We start from the raw sequence: 11,257 nt of genomic DNA, 5'->3' as shown, positions 1-11,257 counted from the left end.
TACTTCAGCAAATATAAGCACATGCATACATTTGTTATATCTTCTAGACAACATAGATCTGACGTTTGAATCAAACAATACAGAGCAAAGTAATTGGAAAGATTGAATGAGTGGCCCATACTATATTTTCACATTTAGAGATATAAGTATTTATTACATACCATACGTACATATACTTAAAAGGAAAGTATAAAACAGTGAGTGGTGATTATATTACCATTAATGAACTAGTCTCTGTCTCCTCCATCACAATTGTCTTTGCTTCTTCAAAATTGAGCTTAAATTGCTCTTACACATCTTTTTTAAGTGATGAAGAATTGAAGTTGTAGAATAAATGATAGGAGGATCAAAGGATATTAGATTAGACAAGATCACAAGGTTTGGTAACTCAACTCTTTACTTAAAAATCCCTTGTAATTTATGCCTGTAAAATATTTGCTTGTTTCTTATTTAAATCGTTGCAATCTTTACCTTATTTGAAGGTTACCTTTTCACTGTTATATGTTAAAAAATTCTTTCTTGTGTTTACCCAAGGTCAAACTTTTTATAATTTCTACCTTCTTGGTATTCTTTATTCATTATAGAACAAAATATTTTTCTATATCTATCATATTCATCATCACCCTCATATTTTATATGATAGCTTTAATAATTCTTTATTCTAAGATAAATATAAAAATCATCCATTTGTTTTTTTCAAAATTATATTTGATTTATTTCAAATTGTTTTTGAAAATTAAATAATCACTGTATAACACACTTTGTAAATTCAGTTTGGTAAAATAGAATTTGTCTGTTGAGCAATGTAATTGCAAGTTTTCAAAATTATAACTTCACTTCAAAAATGTTATGTTCATGTTGATATAAGAAATATGGAAAAGCTTTAATAAGCTCTGCCCCATTTTTACATATCATTTTAAAAACTGTGAGCAATTGGTTCACCTTAAAATTGTGTACTCATAGGCTGCAACTTCTTTGCCTTTTAAGAGTTAGGGGTAAAAAGCAGAAAACACCATCACAAAGACTTTAAGAAGAAAAAGATACAAATCAAAGAAATAGTTGCATTAAAACCTTGCTGAAAGACCAGAGCAAGAGACTTATTTGGTAAGAAACCCTCCCATGTCTAAGGCAGGAATTGTTCTAAAATGAGGAAACAAACACCATGGGAGCCTGCACTTTAGCTCAGGACTAACAGCCATGCCTCCTGTGAAAACAAAATATTCATTAGCTACTCTCAATGCCAGAAGCTCCACATGGACACTGCCTACTCCTGGATCCCACCAAACTGCAGAGTGGACTCTGATTCCCCCACTGTCCTCCTTGACAATAAGAAAGATTAGACTGCTGCATTCTGCATGAATGCACTGTCTTCTGTAGCTTTGCCTTTCAAGTCCGCCCCCAAGTACAAGAGTACACCTCCACACGTATACTGGATCATTGGAGTTGAACTTGATCCAGAATCTGACCTGAAAAAAAAAATAGATTCTAGCCTGTGACATTCAGTAACATGGGCTGAACCAGGAGGTGGGAATGGAAACTGACTGTATTTACCTACCTCCTGAACAACAATAGCTAGGCATTTGATCTTGCTGGCACAAATCAATTGAAACTGACATTTATTGGATGACAAATTTGTTTGAAACATGATGTTTTCAAATCCATCACACAATTTTCCTCTGTCATGAAAACCCTGTGAAGTATCTCTATCACTTTGTAGGTAACAAAATAGATTCAAGAACACCGAGCCTTTGGTCATTTCTTCAGGCTCATACAGCTCGTTAGTGATAATCCTTCATCTCCTTTGTTGCATCCATCTTCAAGGTCTGGAAGACATTTCTTCTGCTTCTTTTCCTTGGGAGAAAGAAAGATAAACATCCTTTTCCACTCCTGGGTCATTAGAGTTATTAATTATTAATGTCAGTACTGTTGCTGATCCTAAGATTTCATTTGTGTGCATGAACCTTGAATACCTTCATAGAGAAACACTCCTTGTGAGGGCATACTTTATCAGGCCTGCTGAATTCTCTCTCTCTCTCTCTCTCTCTCTCTCTCTCTCTCTCTCTCTCTCTCTCTTTCTGGCTACTGGGACTACAAATAATTCCATAAATAAATAAGACCCTACTCAAATGTCTAACACAAGCCCACATTTATGAACCAACATTTTATTATGAAGTATGGCTGTGCTTAAGGTACCCAACCCAGACAAGGGATATGGATGAGGGAATTTGGGGAGACAATGGATATAAAACAAACCATTGATTTCTTTTGTAGGTTCCTCAGGAAAGATGTATGATATCTATCAGGGGTCATAGAGCATCACACTGTAAGCATCTCCTAGAGAAAAACAAAATGAAAACACACACACACACACACACACACACACACACACATCCACCATGATTTGTCCCTTAAACAGAAAAGCATCCAATACCAGCTGTTGCAATGGGCCATGTACATTGCAAGCATTTCTCTCCCTGCAATTATACTGCAACAAATGCTCTAACTAGTAAGCAGACAAATGACTGTTGCAATGGGTTTCAGCAGCCTGAATGTTAGAGGGAATATTTAAAACTCCAATTCTTTTCTAAGCAGATTTGTTTGAACTTGTGTCCTAAGCCCAGAGCTATTAACTGTTCTTCCAGATAAACACCATTACCACTATATATCTATCATTTGATTTTTCTGAGACCATTTGAGGCAATGGGGTTTGCCGCTCAGCTGTATTACTGCTTATGTGCAGAAAGCTAATGGAAGTTCTTTATATGCTTGTCACCAACAAAAAGGTACTGTTTTGTTCCTCTGCACCAGAAAACGTCATTTCCCTTAAATTAAGTAAAAGAAAACAACAGAGATGAAAAGAGTACTCAAGCTTATAGAGAAAACTCTCCCAAATCAGCCCATTCCTTAGGTTAGCAAGCCATTAAGACTTTCCTTCTTAAATACATATCCTTACAGCAGCTCAGTGAAATTAAAATGGAGTGTAACCCAAACCCATGTTACCCTACACTGCAACATCCAGATTTGCAGAAAGGCACTATAGTTAAATACAGTCTAAGCTCCTCTCCAGAGGGAAATATGGAGGTTAAATGAATGCTTGTCAGGGGTTCAAATTCAGTGAGCGTCTGCAGAGTTTTTTATTAGAAGAAATAAAAGGCTAGAGGAAGATAATGTGTGTGTGTGAGAGAGAGAGAGAGAGAGAGAGAGAGAGAGAGAGAGAGGAGAGGAGGGAGGGAGGGGAGAGAGAGAGAGAGGAGAGGAGGGAGGAGGAGGGAGGGAGGAGGTGAGGGGAGAGTGGGGGAAGCAAAAAGGGGAAACTAGCAAAACAGACTCTACAGGATAAACCTTCACTAGAAAATGTGGATGTGGTAAATAACCCCTTCGGAAGGCAACTCAAGGAACTTTTCACCTCACCTTGTAAAAGAGTAAATCTGGACAAAAGAGAAATCAGAGACTTTCAGACTCTGAACCAAGAAAATCTCACAATGGTGCCTGATCTCTGAGAAGAGAAATGAACAGTGGTCTCACTGTGTTCTCCGTTATTCTACCAAATAGAGCTCATGAGAAGAACCTCACATGTCCTGCTGTACAGGATCTCACACTAACCTTGTCCATATGTATATTCATTCATATGTTATGCATGTAGCATCTTTATTTGTATTTTCTGTTTTGCCCTGGATTTGGAAAACTTTAATTGGGATGGAGGAGATATTTCTAAAGAAAAAGGAAAGAGCGAATAATTTGATGGCTTGTATATGCCTGGCCTAGAGAGTGGCACTATTAGGAGGTGAGGCCATGTTGGAGTGGGTGTGCCCTTAGAGTAGATGTGACCTCGTTGGAGTATATGTGTCACTGTGGGCACGGGCTTTAAGACCCTTGTCCTAGCTGCCTGGAAGCCAGTCTGCTAGTGGCTTTCAAATGAAGACGTAGAACTCTCAGCTCCTCTTGCACCATGCCTGCCTGGATGCTGCCATGCTCCCACCTTGATGATAATGAACTGAACCTCTGAACCTGTAAGCCAGCTCCAATTAAATGGTGGTCTTATAAGAGTTGCCTTGATCATGGTGTCTGTTCACAGCAGTAAAACCCTAACCAAGACAAGTAGGTTTAGGATTTTTTCTTTTTTGTTGACAGCTTAAAAAATAGGTCTTTTGACAACTTGGAATGACTTGCTGAAATAAAAGAAAAGGAGAAGAATCAGGTTTCCAAATATGGGTCTAGATATTTAGTCAGAAGGATCCAATGGGTATTCTCTTTACAATAGCATAAGTGACATGATTCTACACTGAGATCTCTGGGTTTGTACCAGTCTCACATAAACACAAACAGTGGCCTAACATAGGTTCAACCCACTCCTTCTCCAAACAAAGTCGGGGGAATTTGAATGAATGTCTCTTAGTGATACTCTGACATGAGGGCGATCCCCTAAGCAATACAAAGTGTGTTTGCAGTGAGAAGGAGAAATAACACTGGACTAGAACAGCAAGAATGCTGCTAAAGAAAACGGAAGGCACTGCTTTCAAAAAAAAAAATGAAGGAAAAGGAACATCTACATTAGAACACAAGTCATAGTCTAGAAAGAGAAGACTTAAAATCTCAAAGGCAGAGTAATAGAGAAGAGGCAGAAGGGAATAGAAAAGGAGTAAGGAAGTAGTTGAAGAGAAACCCATTTACTCTCTCCCTTAAGAAATGTCTGATACTGATGAAATGGCTTCCTTTTGACTTGAAACTCCTGGGTTTGATAAGAGTGCCCTGTTAATATATCTTCAAAGGCACCTGTAGAATTGGGTGGCACAGATTTTTCTATTGTGAACTTTTCTCCTTGTAGTCCTTCTTCTCTTTATGAACCATAAAAGAGATCTTCAAGCATCAGGCTATTTGGAGGACCAGATAGCCATTTTTCATTAGTTTTATACTGACTAGGAGACAGACCACCCTGGTCAGCCACCGGCTCAGTGCAGTTCTGGACTAAGATACAACAGCTGTTCTAGTGAATTGCTGGACAAGGAAGTGAGATGTCAAACTGGGGCCAGTTAGACGGAATCGATACAGGAGAACGAGAAGACTAAGTTCTTTGGATGGCAGCCAGCAGACACTGACTTAGACTAACTGAGGGAAATTTACAGCCCCAGGGGGCTGAATAGCAGAGGTCATTTTGCATGTATGACATAGGTTAAGGATGTTAATTGGTGATGTGGCACCGATACTCAAACTGTACATGCACAATGTACATATGACAAAATGCTATCAGGCCATTCATACATGAGATAAACTAACAAGAATACTTATGATTTTTAATAGCCTTTGTAAACCAGGCTGAGTATGAGAAGGGATTAGGCAGTAGTTGTGTGAGACATAACATTGTGTGAGACATAACCTCAAGTCTCAGATCAGCCCAACAATATTATCTTGCTACCACAAAACGAATGTCAACCAGCATTCAATTAAACAAAACAAATGTCCACGATCAAAGAAGAGTCTATATCACCCAACAGGAGTCCTATTAATTAGCTACTCTTAAGTCTTTTACAATGATTTGAATAACAACAGCCTATCAATGTCTTAGCACCTTGTCTCTTGTGGTATGATATCCAGCCAAGGACCCGGGATGCAGTGAACATAAATTCAGCCCCCAAGGAAATCTAATTGGCTGTATTTGCTCCAGAGGCTGCAGTTTGTCTCAAGCACCTGAAATGATTGAATTAACTCTCACTTGAAGAATCTCCTATTTCCTGCCAGTGGTGGAGTATGATCCCTCCGGACATAGATGCAGAAGGGTCCCAGAGAAGACATGTCATCTAATCCTATCTTCTCTAAGGAAACGGGGGATTTGAGAGAACTTACTTCCTGGATTGTGTTGAAACCAAAGCTGGAGTTCAGATGTAACTGAGAAGCAATGCTCTTCCCATTTGCTTGCCTCTTGAAACAACAACCTCTGACCTTAGCTTGCTGCCAGCTCCCTGGTTGCTTTTTCTGCATACACACCAACATATACATAGAAACAGCTTCCCAGATTAACCAAGCAGAAGTCAGCAAACCAGATTGCTTGATTGTATTATAACAATTTCTCTGTAGAAATTCTTTTCTTTTTCCCCCCTGCTTAGTACATAAAGGCACTTTTCCCTGTTTGATCAGACTATACGAAATGCAGATTTTTTTATCAATGCCCAACGGGTCCAAATAAATCCGATTATATCCAATGGAATATAGGTAGCTCATCTAATGAAAAGCAGGCAGGGGAACTAATAGAAATCAGGAAGCCAGTTCTGAAAGAAATGAGCTGGGTTTGTTTCCTTTGGGTTTGCATTTCAGTAGAGGTAATGTTTGGAAAGCCACCTTGATCTGCTTCCTGCTGCAAAGTAATAACATGCCTTCATCTTTCCTTGCTGCCCACTCCCTACTGCTCCATTCATCTTCCTGGATCTCTCTCATTATTTAGTACTCTCTTACCTGTTATGCCTCCAGAGAAGCCTTCCTGGCCTACATTGAAAGAACAGGATTTCCTTTCAGAACCTTGTATTTTTCTTTACAATACTTGTCTCAGAGTTGATTTTTATATTACAGCTGTATTGGGGGAATATTATTCCTAATACGTTTCCCATCTACTGCAGACTGGTGGAGAAGGACTGAATCTCAGAGATACTATTTCCCTGGTACCTTGTCTGATTCCAGGCAAAGTATTAGTAAAGTTTGGATAGAGGGAATGTTTAGCAGAAAGAGTTAATATGCAAATAAATATTTTCATTTTAATCAACAGGAAACTGTGCCTTCTCTAGAAACCAGTTTGTTTTGCTTATACCATGGAAAATGAGAAAAATCACTGTAAATCGTTAGACAGATAATAAACTCAATCACAAACTATTTAGAAAACTGTATATTGCAAAGCAAGATTAATTCTATGATTTTTGCCGTTAGGATGCTAGTTTTTTGCATGGGAAACATTAACAAAGGTTTCTTTAAAAAATCCAGTCAGCATTTATTTTGTACCTCATCTTGGTGGCAGCCCCAATATTGCACAGGAACACTGAAATGCAAATTTGTCTCCTATATTTGGAAGCTTAACAGGCTTCTCTTTCCATAGACAAATAAATCAATACAAATGTCAGCTGTTGCTGAAACTATTACATAGTCAAGTCAAGTCACATAGATCTGGGAGTGGAGAAGTCTCTGGGGGAGGAAGGTCCCATTCCAGGAGAAATGGGGGTCAGATAATATGATTCTTTACCTCTTCACCAAGTATCTTAGAACACAAACACGGGTTGCTTTGACTCTTCAAAAGACAAAAGAAGTTCTAAGCACCGTGGAAAATGCTGAGGATGAAGAAAACGGAGGCTCCTGAGAGCCATAAGCTGCTAGGAAGAAAGACGAGAGTGGCATAGGAACTAGGACAGGGTTGACAGGATTGACTTGTGTCATTCCCAGTAAATCCCCACGGGCTTAGGACAGAGTGCCCCATCCATTTCCCCGAGTGGGTGATGTGGAGGGATGCCTCACTCTGTTTAGACATGGATGCCTAAGGAGCAAATCATAAGAGCCTAGCACGTGTTAAGCACATTTCTGTCAAACTCGCAGTTGCTGCAAAGGGCTTAGTGTTTATCCCATGTTACTAACACAGAAATCGAGGCTTCTTCACACAACTTACACAAGATTCTTAAGGCATTTCAGTGGGTTAGAGACGGGCCACAAATTGCATGTTAAATGATAGTGACTACAGTACCAGTTCAGAGATGGTTCTGGTTATGCTTCCCAGACAATGAGTGCGTTCCTGCTCATTTAATCATCCTACAAAGAGTCTGCTCTTTAAAGAGCTATTTTAAAACACTCAGAAATGACTGCTTTTCTTTTCCTTTTCGAAAATTAACTTATTAGGACCATTCTAATAAAAGCAAATGTGCCACATGCATGCATGGGCACACACACACATACACACACACACACACACACACACACACACACACCCATGTTGTTGTATATTTCTCCTTTAGAATGGGTATTAAACAGTATAAATAATTCATGGAAGGTGTAAAGAACTGACTGACCTAATATCTTCCAATATGACCCTCTTAGTCAGCTGGTTCACTTTCTCCACTTAATTCTATTTGGCATCCGGAGGAAAGGTGAAGGATAAAACTTGTGGTGTTTGGGGCTAAGGCAAGACTCCATATCTCTTCTGAAAGAAGGCTTGCTGACAGCGTAGATCAACCCACTCAACTTTACTTGGATTGCTATTCTGTCACTTCTGATCTCGTTTTCATTTTAAGGCCATTTGTGCCAACTCAGCGAACCGATGTGAAACCCAGTGTGCTACCATATTTATTCAATAACTGTGGGCAAGTCGTACCTCGCAGTGAGTGAAACTTGATGAATTATCTCAGACTCTAGAACATTTCAGCCAGTCATTTGCGTTTATTTGTTTTTTCATGTTATTTCCTTCACTTATTTATTGCTCCTGGGAGTTAAGTTTCAAGAAACTTAATGCGATTGGATCTTGAAGACTTGACCAAAGGTTTTCTCGGATTATTTTTTCTCATTAAAATAATGAAAATCATCCTAATGCTATTCTGTGTTTCAGAATTATCACTTGTTATATAAAGTTAATATCAAATAAGGGCTAATGGCTATATCAGAGCTGGAAACAAAAACTAGACATGTATGCATAGTTGACCTCCTGCTTGGTATTGATAAAAATACACATCACAAAGAATAAGAAATCTCTCTTTCAGACCTTTGTTGATAATGCCAAGGCTTACATGAGGCAGTAATCATGTATTGGAAGCTTGCTGTTAGCTAAACACTATGCCGAGTCCATAGGATATAGAGATGTCTTTGAGTTTGGCAAGAGGGCAAGTCATAATTTCTCTCCATATCACACAGACATTTTTCAGCAAATATCTTAATACCTAGGCCAGAATTCCAACATCCATGGGGTGGGGCCCAGAGAACCTCACCCATTGTTGAGAAACTACTGAGAGTTGGTGGCTCTGTGGAATAAAAGTAAGTTTTCTTCAGGGAGTCAGCCCCTGATAGCCAGCTAATGCTCAAGTCTATGGCCACACAGCCATGCACACACAGCAGCATTAGCTGGACTTGACGGGATTAAAAAGAAGCACACAAAGTTGGGAGGAAAATGATGAAAGAATATGCGAGGAGTGAATGTAATCAAAACACATTCCGTATGTATTATATGTGTATTATACGTATGCATGTATGTGTATATGTATGCATGTATAAAACTCACAAATAAGGGATAAAAGAGATTTTAATGTGAATCCTTAATAGAGCTTACTTTACAAGATTCCTAACATAACAACTGGAGAGAGCTGAAGCTCAGTATTTGTAGAGCCTGCAGTTTGTCTCTGGTTAAATCTATAATTTGTCATTGCTAACCGATAAGAAGAAGTCTTCTACATCACCTTTTAGCATTCAAAAAACATTGAAGTAAAAAATGAACACAGCCCAGATTCTGAATGAGTCAGGGTCCAGATTGTGAAATGATGAATTTCATGTGTGTGTGTGTGTGTGTGTGTGTGTGTGTGTGTGTGTGTGTGTGTGTGTGTGTAACAGAGTGCACATTCTGCCTTGCTCAACAGACCTGTGGACATTGATTTGCATGTGAGCTACAGGGTCTTCTGTGGTTAGTGAGGTGGGATAATGACTTGAACTATGGTCCTCTTTTGAAGTCCAACCTTTTCTTTTTTTGGCTTGCAGCTAGTGAAACTGCGTAATTCATTCTTGAAACCTTCCAGATGTACTGGAGTCAGCAACACCTTCCCTCTAGGAGTGAGGTGCTACCCCTTCAAGGAAACATGTCTGGATCTCTGAGAGACACATTTTAGTTGCCTCAATCCAGGCTAAGAAGTATTTCATTTCATATAGAGAGACTTTCTCTTGTGCTTGGTAGAGTAGCACATTTGCACCGGTCAACATCCCAAGGCAGCAGGCCTTAAGAGTCATAACCATTGCACAATGCACTGTGCTTCATTGTGACATTTTTGAAATGATGAACGTCCCTCTATCATCTTCCTATTACTGCTGTGGCTGAAAAGTAGATGTCAAATCTTTATAAATGTGTTTCCTAGTCTCATAGGGACCTCAAAAAGCCAAGAGGACAGATAAAAAAAGAAAGGGTAGATAGATCTTTACAGGTTCTTCAACAAAAACTAAAGAGTAGAGGGGAAGACACAGGGAGAAGGGCCTACCAAGTAGACTTTCAACTAATATTTAAGCATGGATTGACCCTGCTGTTATTGTATATTAAGTTCTTAAAGAGCAAGATAACTATAGGTATCACCTTGACTAGGCCACAGAGAGCTATTTCTGGATGTGTCTATGTTCTTTTATGTGTTGAGCATGATCCTGTCTCTTAGTTTATGAAAAGAACCACAGAGCTGCAAAAAGCTCATCATTTAACCTCATGTCCTCATGGCTTAGATTTCACGCCACTGGTTCCTGACAGTTCAAAGCCCTTCACACTCAGGCTAAATTACACCATTGGCTTGCATGGGTCTGTAGCTTATAGAAATCAGGTCATTATACTCTCAGCCTCCTTAATCACATAAACTAGTTTCTCAGGCTAAATATGTGTGGAGATATTTTTATGTGTGTGAATTACATATAGAGTGCACATTGGAACATTTTCCTACAGACTGTCTTAAGATAAAATGTGGCTTTTGCTTAAGTCCAAGTGGATCAAGGACCTCCACATCAAACCAGACACACTCAAACTAATAGAAGAAAAACTAGGGAAGCATCTGGAACACATGGGCACTGGAAAAAATTTCCTGAGCAAAACACCAATGGCTTATGCTCTAAGATCAAGAATCGACAAATGGGATCTCATAAAACTACAAAGCTTCTGTAAGGCAAAGGACACTGTGGTTAGGACAAAATGGCAACCAACAGATTGGGAAAAGATCTTTACCAATCCTACAACAGATAGAGGCCTTATATCCAAAATATACAAAGAACTCAAAAAGCTACACCGCAGGGAGACAAATAACCGAATGGCTGAGAAACACCTAAATAAATGTTCAAAATCTTTAGTCATCAGGAAATGCAAATCAAAAACAACCCTGAGATTTCACCTCACACCAGTGAGAATGGCTAAGATCAAAACTCAGGTGACAGCAAATGCTGGCAGGATGCGGAGAAAGAGGAACACTCCTCCATTGTTGGTGGGGTTGCAGACTGCTACAACCATTCTGGAAATCAGTCTGGAGGTTTCTCAGAAAATTGGACATTGAACTGCCTGAGGATCCAG

The sequence above is a fragment of the Rattus rattus genome, chromosome 1 (assembly GCF_011064425.1).
Source record: "Rattus rattus isolate New Zealand chromosome 1, Rrattus_CSIRO_v1, whole genome shotgun sequence".
Lineage (NCBI taxonomy): Eukaryota > Metazoa > Chordata > Mammalia > Rodentia > Muridae > Rattus > Rattus rattus.
This window is presented reverse-complemented; position numbering follows the sequence as displayed.